Source organism: the organism of the source record quoted next, unplaced genomic scaffold (assembly GCF_019419815.1).
Source record: "Pyrus x bretschneideri cultivar Hongxiangsu unplaced genomic scaffold, Pyrus_bretschneideri_v1 Contig7, whole genome shotgun sequence".
NCBI classification, from domain to species: domain Eukaryota; kingdom Viridiplantae; phylum Streptophyta; class Magnoliopsida; order Rosales; family Rosaceae; genus Pyrus; species Pyrus x bretschneideri.
This window is the reverse complement of record NW_025999809.1, coordinates 5,660,921-5,669,390: the sequence shown is the minus strand read 5'-3', so window position 1 is coordinate 5,669,390 and position 8,470 is coordinate 5,660,921. Positions and strand designations below refer to the sequence as shown.

The 8,470-nt window shown below is 35.2% G+C and overlaps 1 pseudogene; it reads right to left on the bottom strand.

Annotated features, from left to right (window-relative positions):
- Positions 1 to 6,641: 6,641 nt before the first annotated feature.
- LOC108865605 lies at positions 6,642 to 7,738 on the bottom strand (annotated as a pseudogene).
- Between the last annotated feature and the right edge of the window lie 732 nt (positions 7,739 to 8,470).

The window sequence follows — 8,470 nt, the reverse complement described above, 5'->3', positions numbered from 1 at the left end:
AAAATTATTTGTAATAAAATGTACTTAAAAATAAGCATATCGAACAAACTTGATGTCTGAAACAAAAGTTGAGTGAAGTTTTATTTTTCATGTATTCCTACACTTATATAATAACGTGTGTTCTACCATTCTCTATTCTGAGTACTTGAAAAATATCTCCATTAAAGAGGAATGAGGCAAAAGCCGTGGCGTTTTTTATCATTTATTCCTTGCGGATGTTTTAAACACTAACACACTCCATCCAGGGATGATACTCTGGGAGTGATCAAGCTGTTTAGAGAAAAAGACTGGTACTAGTAATAATAATATAGCAGATCAAAAATAAATGATTTATGCAGCAAATCTTGAAGGGGGACCAACCTCACACAAAGTACCTGTTCTGGCAAAGTGGCAGTAGCCCTAGCAAATGATGATGCTTTGGGTGCTGATCTTTTAATTACTGCAGGTTAATGAATTCACTCTTTCTTCTTATCTTGTTTGCCGCAGCTGGAGGACACAATGTATTACTGCATCCATAATTTAGGTGGATTTTCTCATTTGAAGATCTTTCTTTTTAGCTTGATACAACAATATATTTCATTTAAGCGTGAGCAATTTAGGTTAAGTTATGTAATGGACTTGTTGTAGTGAATTAAAAATTAATTTCTCATTTACAAAGTTTGGGATACTACAAAAAATAATTAAAGCGTATTTTGGTCGTTTACAAAAATCGAAAGCGACATTCATTTCACTTTTAATAGATGTCTAGCTACTTCCTGACTTACGAGCAAAGAACCCAAGGTTGTGATTATATGCAAGGTTTATGGGTAGGTGGTTGCATTGGTTGTGTGTGAATAGAGAGCAAATCAACTGGATGAGAACAAATAAATTGTTCGTGGTTCAATATTTTAGTAGACAGAGTGTTAAGTTTTCACTTATATCTTTCAAGTTCGAAACTCTTCATTTTCCTAAATTATTGCAATAGTTTCGAATCCTCTCTCTTCTCCTTAATAATAAGAATAATTAAAAAAATAAAAATAAAAAATTGGATGAGAAAAACATTGAAATTTCACACTAATTTTTTTTTAACAAACGATAATATCTATACTAAGAGGGTGAGGAGAATCAAACCTAAGAATTTATGTTTATTTTAAGGGTAACGATCTTCCAAAAATCACTTGTTAGTTTGCAAATTTGGTTTGAAAAATTTGATCTTCGTAGCATTAACGAATTGCAAAAGAAACTAACGTGGACATCAGTCTAGACACTCCAATATGAAATTCGCGTTTCACTTTCACATAAGGCCTAAAAACAAAATGACATCATCTTCTTCTTCCTCGCGCGTCATGAAGCCTGCCCTGCAACCTACAACTGTAATGATTATTTTTCCATTTCGGATATATCTTTTTCTACATCTTTGCATGGTTAATTGAAGTCAGGTACCATCTACATAGAAAATTAATTAGCCTACTCAATCTAGTTCATTGCAAAAGATTTTCACCTTGGGTGAAAATCGAGTAATTAGAAGCAATTTACATCTCTCCTTGCCCTATAAAAAAACCACCATTTCTCTGCATTTCTGTAAGTCCCTCAATCTGATTTCTGTATCTTCAAAAACTTTTTTGTTCTAGTTTCTCTCTCACAAAACTCTACATTTTCTAGTTCCAAAATGTCTCAAATATTTCGTTGCGATGGCTGTACCAGTGAAAGCAAGAGATTCACAACAATTGAAAGCTTGAGGATCCATGTTCATGACAAAACCTTGCAACACATTACGTTTGCTCGCAGAAACGTAGTGTGTTGCAAGGTGTTTGTCATGAACATGTGTGTTGCAACGCATATAAGGACTCCAACCGAGAATGAGCTGAAGAAGAAGAGGAGATCAAACGTTCAGGAGGGCGTAGGTCCTTCTGAAGCGTAGATCCGTCAAGTCCTAGAGACTTCGAGTGTGTAGGGACCTCTTATTCCTAAGGTACAAGTAATAATTCCCTATCACTTGTGGTTGATAAAGTTTGTTTGTTTTGGTGTTTTGATTGATTTGTTTGGATTAGTTTCTTTGGTTGAACTTGACAGAGAATGGAGAGGACCTTTTGGAGTGTGTTTTACTGGCTTCAAAGGCTGTGCAAAATGCAGCAGCACTGATTTCATTAAGTAGAGGAAATCTTGTAGAGTATGGTGCATTGCCATGACCCATACTTGTTTAAGAGAGTGATTGACAAGAGGCTTAACAACCATTTCAGCCTTACTACCCCAGATTGAATCCTAGCCCTTCATTTGGGTTTTAAGTGATCTAATCTGAAGTGTACGCTTGTCACTCACACACTCACACATACATTTAAACTGAAAAACTAGCCGTTGGAACTAAAACCCTTCATTTCTTCTTTCTTCTTCGATGCAGATAGTAGCCATGCTCAGAAGCTCCTTGCTGCCTTCGATCCCTCGACTCCAGGAACTGTTTAGCTTCCAACAGTGGTCACTCGGCAAGGCAGGCATGGCTAGGAAAGTTGTGGAATCCAGCTACACGGTATCTCAGTTACTCCATGTATCAGTTTATCTCACTTATCTAGTGCGAAATGAGGATCCATATATATATATAAACGGCAGTTTTTAAGTGTTTTGCTTTGTTGTGTGTTGCACTTATGCTGTGATTATACTGGTTACAAGAAGCGGCAGCAACCGCATTAGAACATAAATAGAGTACTGGAGGTTTCACTTAGTATTCGAAACACACTCCCTGCCCCTTTATCCTCACCACCACGTGTCTTTCGCTTTTCTGCTCTCTCTTTTCATGTTGTTTTTATAATATTCCTAAGGTTCACAAACCAACACATATGCAAGCACCCAGTGATGGATTCTCATCAGGTTCATAAAACTAGACACATGCACGCGCACAGATAGTTTACAGGGGTGAACACATATGCATAGCTGCATACATTTTAGTTTCTAGTTACGTGAATTCGACGCAATAGGCGGACTGACAGTTTGATGAATCAACATTTTCGTTTCTAATGCTTGGTAGTACACTGTTGCTCCATTAGTCCATGCTTGTTCAAAACACAAGGAAAATTGAGATGAACCTTTACTCTCACATAGCTGCGGAGTCAAACGAGTCAATGACTCCCATATTCATGACATGATCCTTGAACACCCCACAGCCAAGGGCTTTGTGAGAAGATCTGCAATCACCGATGCAGTGTCTGTGTGGCTCAATAGACACCTCTTGCCTTCACCATTTTTTTATAGACAAATATTCACGTCCATCATTCATACATGTTTATGTTACGTCTTTGGGCAAGAAACGTAAACAACCATCATTTTAGAAATAGATTATGTAACCTTATTGTATAACAGTCATGTAAAAGACTAAGAAAACAACCAAGATTTGTTTTTAGACAAGAAAACAGTCAACTTAATTTTCTCAAAAAATGTTATGCCTGAACAAATCTCAAACTATTCATACATTCCTCTCTTTGGAAAAGAATATTGACATTTTATGAATTTTAAAAACACAATTTACATAATCCATTACCTAAAGTCTTTTCGCTTTTGTACCAAATCTAAGACTTTATTGTTATGCTTCCAACCATCTAAAGAATCCAAGAAACATTTGGCAAAGGAACAGTCCACTTGACATTTTACAAAGTACAATGTACTGAACAACAAAGTTGGTTTGAAAAGAATGAATACACGGTATAACATTTTACCTAAAGTATATTCATACATTCTCATCTCGAAAGTATATTCATATATATAAACTATATATGTTTATATATAGTTTCTTTGAACAAAATTTCCTTATAATTTCACTTTATTGAAAAATTATATCAACATTTGTTCAAGAATACCTCATTATGGCTGTTGCTCCTGCAAAATGTTAGTTTCAATAACTTTCGAGATGAGTAATTTTTATCATCTTGCCATTCAACTGGCGCCTGAGAAACTTTATGCACATGAATTGTTAAAATCGAAGACTATAGAAACCCAAGGTCAACTTGTAAGGTGATTTGAATGACTTTAGATCAATACTCTTTACGAATCTCAAGCAGGCTAATTGCATCATAAATCAAGATACAACATGAATCAAGTTTATATACTACATCTACCATTTGTAACACGTTCAAGGTTGAGCATGCGATTGATATCATGGTGAATTAAAAGAATAGCTCTTTTCGGAGAAAATCAAGGTTCATTACAGCTTTATGCATATTGGTTGCAACATGTATATCAATTAGACATCAATAGCCATATAATGAATTCATAGTAACATTTTTACCTTGCCAAAAACTTCAAAATATGATTCTACCATATTCAATCCTTTATTAAACTCCAATGAGTTTGCCTAAATACTTCCAACAAAGCTTCAATTCTGCCATGCGTAGATAAACTAGTTATTCAATGAATGACCATGACATGAAATTTTATGTAACACCTTTGAGCAAGAGACATAAAATATCAGTTGTGCAATTAAATTAGGTCTTTGTCTAGTATCCATGCATAAAACTTTAACATGATAAGTAGGAGAACCTTCAAGTAGGTTCCGAGGTATGTGTAGTTTCTATTTGGCCACATAATTTACTTTACATTAGAATGTGGCACTACAGATTGAAACCAAAGCATGACAACATACTAATACATCCAAAAGAATAAAGAACCACTTTGCAATATGGTACGGACATTGAACTCAAACCAGCTTCTATAATGAGAAACAAACACTCCAAAGTAAGCACAGTGCAAAGCAAAGATACAGAAACAGAGAGATAGAGAAACCTGCAATTGATAGCAATGGCGGAAATCCAGGGGTACACATACCACCCTAGCCTTCGGGGACTAGATTGAAGTCCGCGAAGTGAGGCCTTCCCTTGAGCCTGATGGATCGAACGTCCGGGAACCACCTGATCACCATCCTAGGGATGACAGCGTAGCAATTCCCGCTGAAAATCATATCCTGCACCACCGTTCGATCTCGTACCATGACTTGCACACCGTCAAGATTGAGTTCCAGTCCTGGTCCGTCAGTATGAACAAGAACACGTGCTCCAGCACCTCATTGGGAAATTAGTTCCGTCATGTTTAGCATTTTCCACAACTCAAACTGGTCGAACAACACTAAACCGATGTTGCTTTTCTGACTTCTCTTATGCCGCCATTCAGTGATATCAAGGGAAACCCAGCAATCACCATGCTCTAATTCATTAATCGAACCATTCACATGTCGTCTTCTTTATAAGAACTTATATGCATGTTATGATTGATGAATTACAATTTCATGCGATTATCAAACTTGAATAATATATTATCATAAACCCACTTTGATGTAGTTTATGCAATCAATTGTCCCAAGAAATAATCACATGGTCTTTTCGAGATCCTTCCTTTGTTCTAAATTCACTGATGAACACAGTGATGCATGGTATAAATTGGAATAATGATAAAACACGAATCCAAGTGAGATTAACTAGGCTCTGATAGCAAATGTTAGAATAAGTATTTAGTCTCAAACTTAGATTACAACATTCATTAAAGTGTTAGTTCGTCGTGATTGAATAATCATATACATATACACGTACATGAGGAAGCCATGAAGTATGAGATGAATGCACCGAAGAAAAAACTACCAGAAGGTCTTCTACTCTTTTTTTTTTTTTTTTTTTCTTTTGTCAAAACCAGAAGGTCTTCTACTCACTTAGACCTTATGTTCAATATTAGTGATAGTCTAGTTATCAAGTGAACGTATTTCTTGTGAGCAGGGACGTTTGTATTTATAGAGTATATCCTTCACCAATTCCCAGCTATCATGGGATCAGTTAGAACCCATTAATCTGCACGTTCAAATGAGGTTGACTAACCTCATCTATATCACGTTCCCCTTAATCCTATTATTTAGGAATTCTAGTTTATTCATATGGTCGTGACTCCTAATTGGTTTAAACCATGCTTCGGTATCCTTATGATGATACATGTAAGTTCAAAATAAACTTAAAAAATGAGTCAAAACACTAAATTATGACTAACAACTTCTTTTGTGCAACCCTATGTGTACTTATTTGTAGCTTTTCTTCTTTCTTTCTTTTGTCTTCCATAAAATGCTTAACTTGACAGAAATTGACACAACGAAGCATAACTAGCCAGGTACCCACTAAAAGCTCGATGAAATGATCCAATGAAATTTCTTTGGCCGAAATTATGACACCATTGTTATAAAATTATGGCTCTGCCACTGCAATGAGGAGTGCATTGCATTTCTTTTCCTGGGACTCAGTTACTTTCAGTTTTGAGTTAGTGCAAGTGCTATCTTGTTTAATTTCCCTTCACATATAATTGTTTAATTTCCTAGGACAGTAAGCTCTTTACTCTTCTAGATCAGCTTATAATATTGATAAATTTACAGACAAGTCTCCACCAAAGAGGAACCTTCCAATTGATGCTATTTCTTGAACTCAATTTTCCCCTTTCTAATTCATCCACTGAACCTCCCCTCCCCCAACATCTTGTAATTTATGGTTTATCAGCTGATTATCTTGAATTGTACTTGATTTTATAATTTTTTTTAATAAACAAAAAAAAAAATCAACTATCAACTAGTTCATGTGGCTATGTACGTTCCAAACAAGACCTAATAAATTAACTTTAAAATAATATTCTAAGGGACAAATAATAAATTGTTACATATAAACAATTTGTTGAAACATAAATGCAGGGTACCTCGTCCTTTTTATTGTGTCCCTTAAACGTGCAGGTTTTGTAACGCTTTGACTTTTGACATTGTACACCTCGAAATTGTCAAATATATACCAACAATTTATACCTTCATTATCATTAACAACGAAGTATATGCAGTTTGATTGTTATCACCCACAAACAAAGCAATATCACCTATTGTCGTTTTTCCCAATCAACTTGTCATTAGAACTTAATTAAAAAATTCTAAATTTCCTCAACTCGCGGGTAAACAATCGATACTCACTAAATCTGTAAATCATCAATAGTCCTTTCTTCTTTGAACTGACAAGATACATCTTCTGAGATTCATCTGCTATGCTAGTAGCAACCAATTGTATGTCTACGGTGGATTTGGAAGTAGAATCAAAAGCCACAAAGTTTGCTCCAATTATCAACCGCTTAAATCTTATCTTCAATTAGAAGAACATCTCAAATGCATGGATAAGTTTCATCACCATGCTTATCAATTTAAGTCCACCTTGTCTCTTTACCAAGTCTATTAATAGAAGCCAATTGACTAAGAGGTTCATAGAGAACCATAACAATGCAATCTTTGGAGTTTGAGATCGGGGTCTACTAACATCGTAGCCTTGATGACAAACTAGTCAGAATGAGCTTTAGGCTTTAGCATAACCTTGTATTTTGTAATTAATTTGAGGTTTTAGTGGAGGAAGACGAATGATTGAAGGCCCCTTTGTCCTCCCTTTAACATCAAATTGTGGATTCCTTAGGGTTACAACAAAATTCTACACTGTTATTATCTAACCGTTGGAAGATCCACAAAATCACGTCTTTGGTAATTTTAATTGAAAACCAAGGACTTGATTGTTCATGAAATCATATGCATTCCATGCATTTTCTTTCCTTTCAGAAACCAAGACCACTAGAGTTGTCAACCTAGCACGTTTATATTTTCTGTCTTTTTTCATACAATGCATGACTTGCAAACGGCCATGAATTGTACGCATTCTGATGTACCAAACAACCTATCGTAAATCAAAGACAAAACATTTGTTGGCAAGTTCGCTCAATCTGACAAGAGTTAACGATGATATAAAAAAAATTAGTGTAACAAGAAACTAGGAAAAGAAGAAGCCGTGAAAGTGCACAAGTTCGTGGCAATCAAATCAGTTATTAACTAATTTATACTCATTCAGTAGTATTGTTTGACTAAAAGATTGAGCGTTTTAGCCTATATGTACATAACTAGGAAAAGAAAAAAAAATGTAAGAACAACATATGCAATAATAATATAAACAATTGTGATGAATTTCAAAATAAATGTATATGCACCTTGATTCATAAAGAATTAGGATATCATGACAATAGAACGCAAATAAATAAAATATATACCTGAAATATGATGTCAAAAGTAGAAGAGATGTCTTTCTTGCAGAAGAATTGAAAAGATTGATGTTTTATCAGAAGCCTAATTGAAGGTTGAATAGATGCGCATTGTCTTTTTTTTTTGAACGAAACGATAGTAGAATTTTATATATAAGAACCAAAAGTTTTACACGGTAAGGCAAACAAACCAATAGGTTGTGCCCAAATCAAGAACACTCAGACAAAATAAGGTTCGAAAGACAATTTGGAAGTTCCTCGAATCAGGAGCAGATTGTGGAACCGTTGTGGAGAGCAAAACGAGCAAGGCGGTGGGCTATGCTACCGTATACTCAATTACTTTGTTATTATTTCCTAAGGAAATAGAAATATACTAGCAATAGTGCCCGCGCGTTGCTGCGGGTCTTAAAACTACTGGACATAAAAG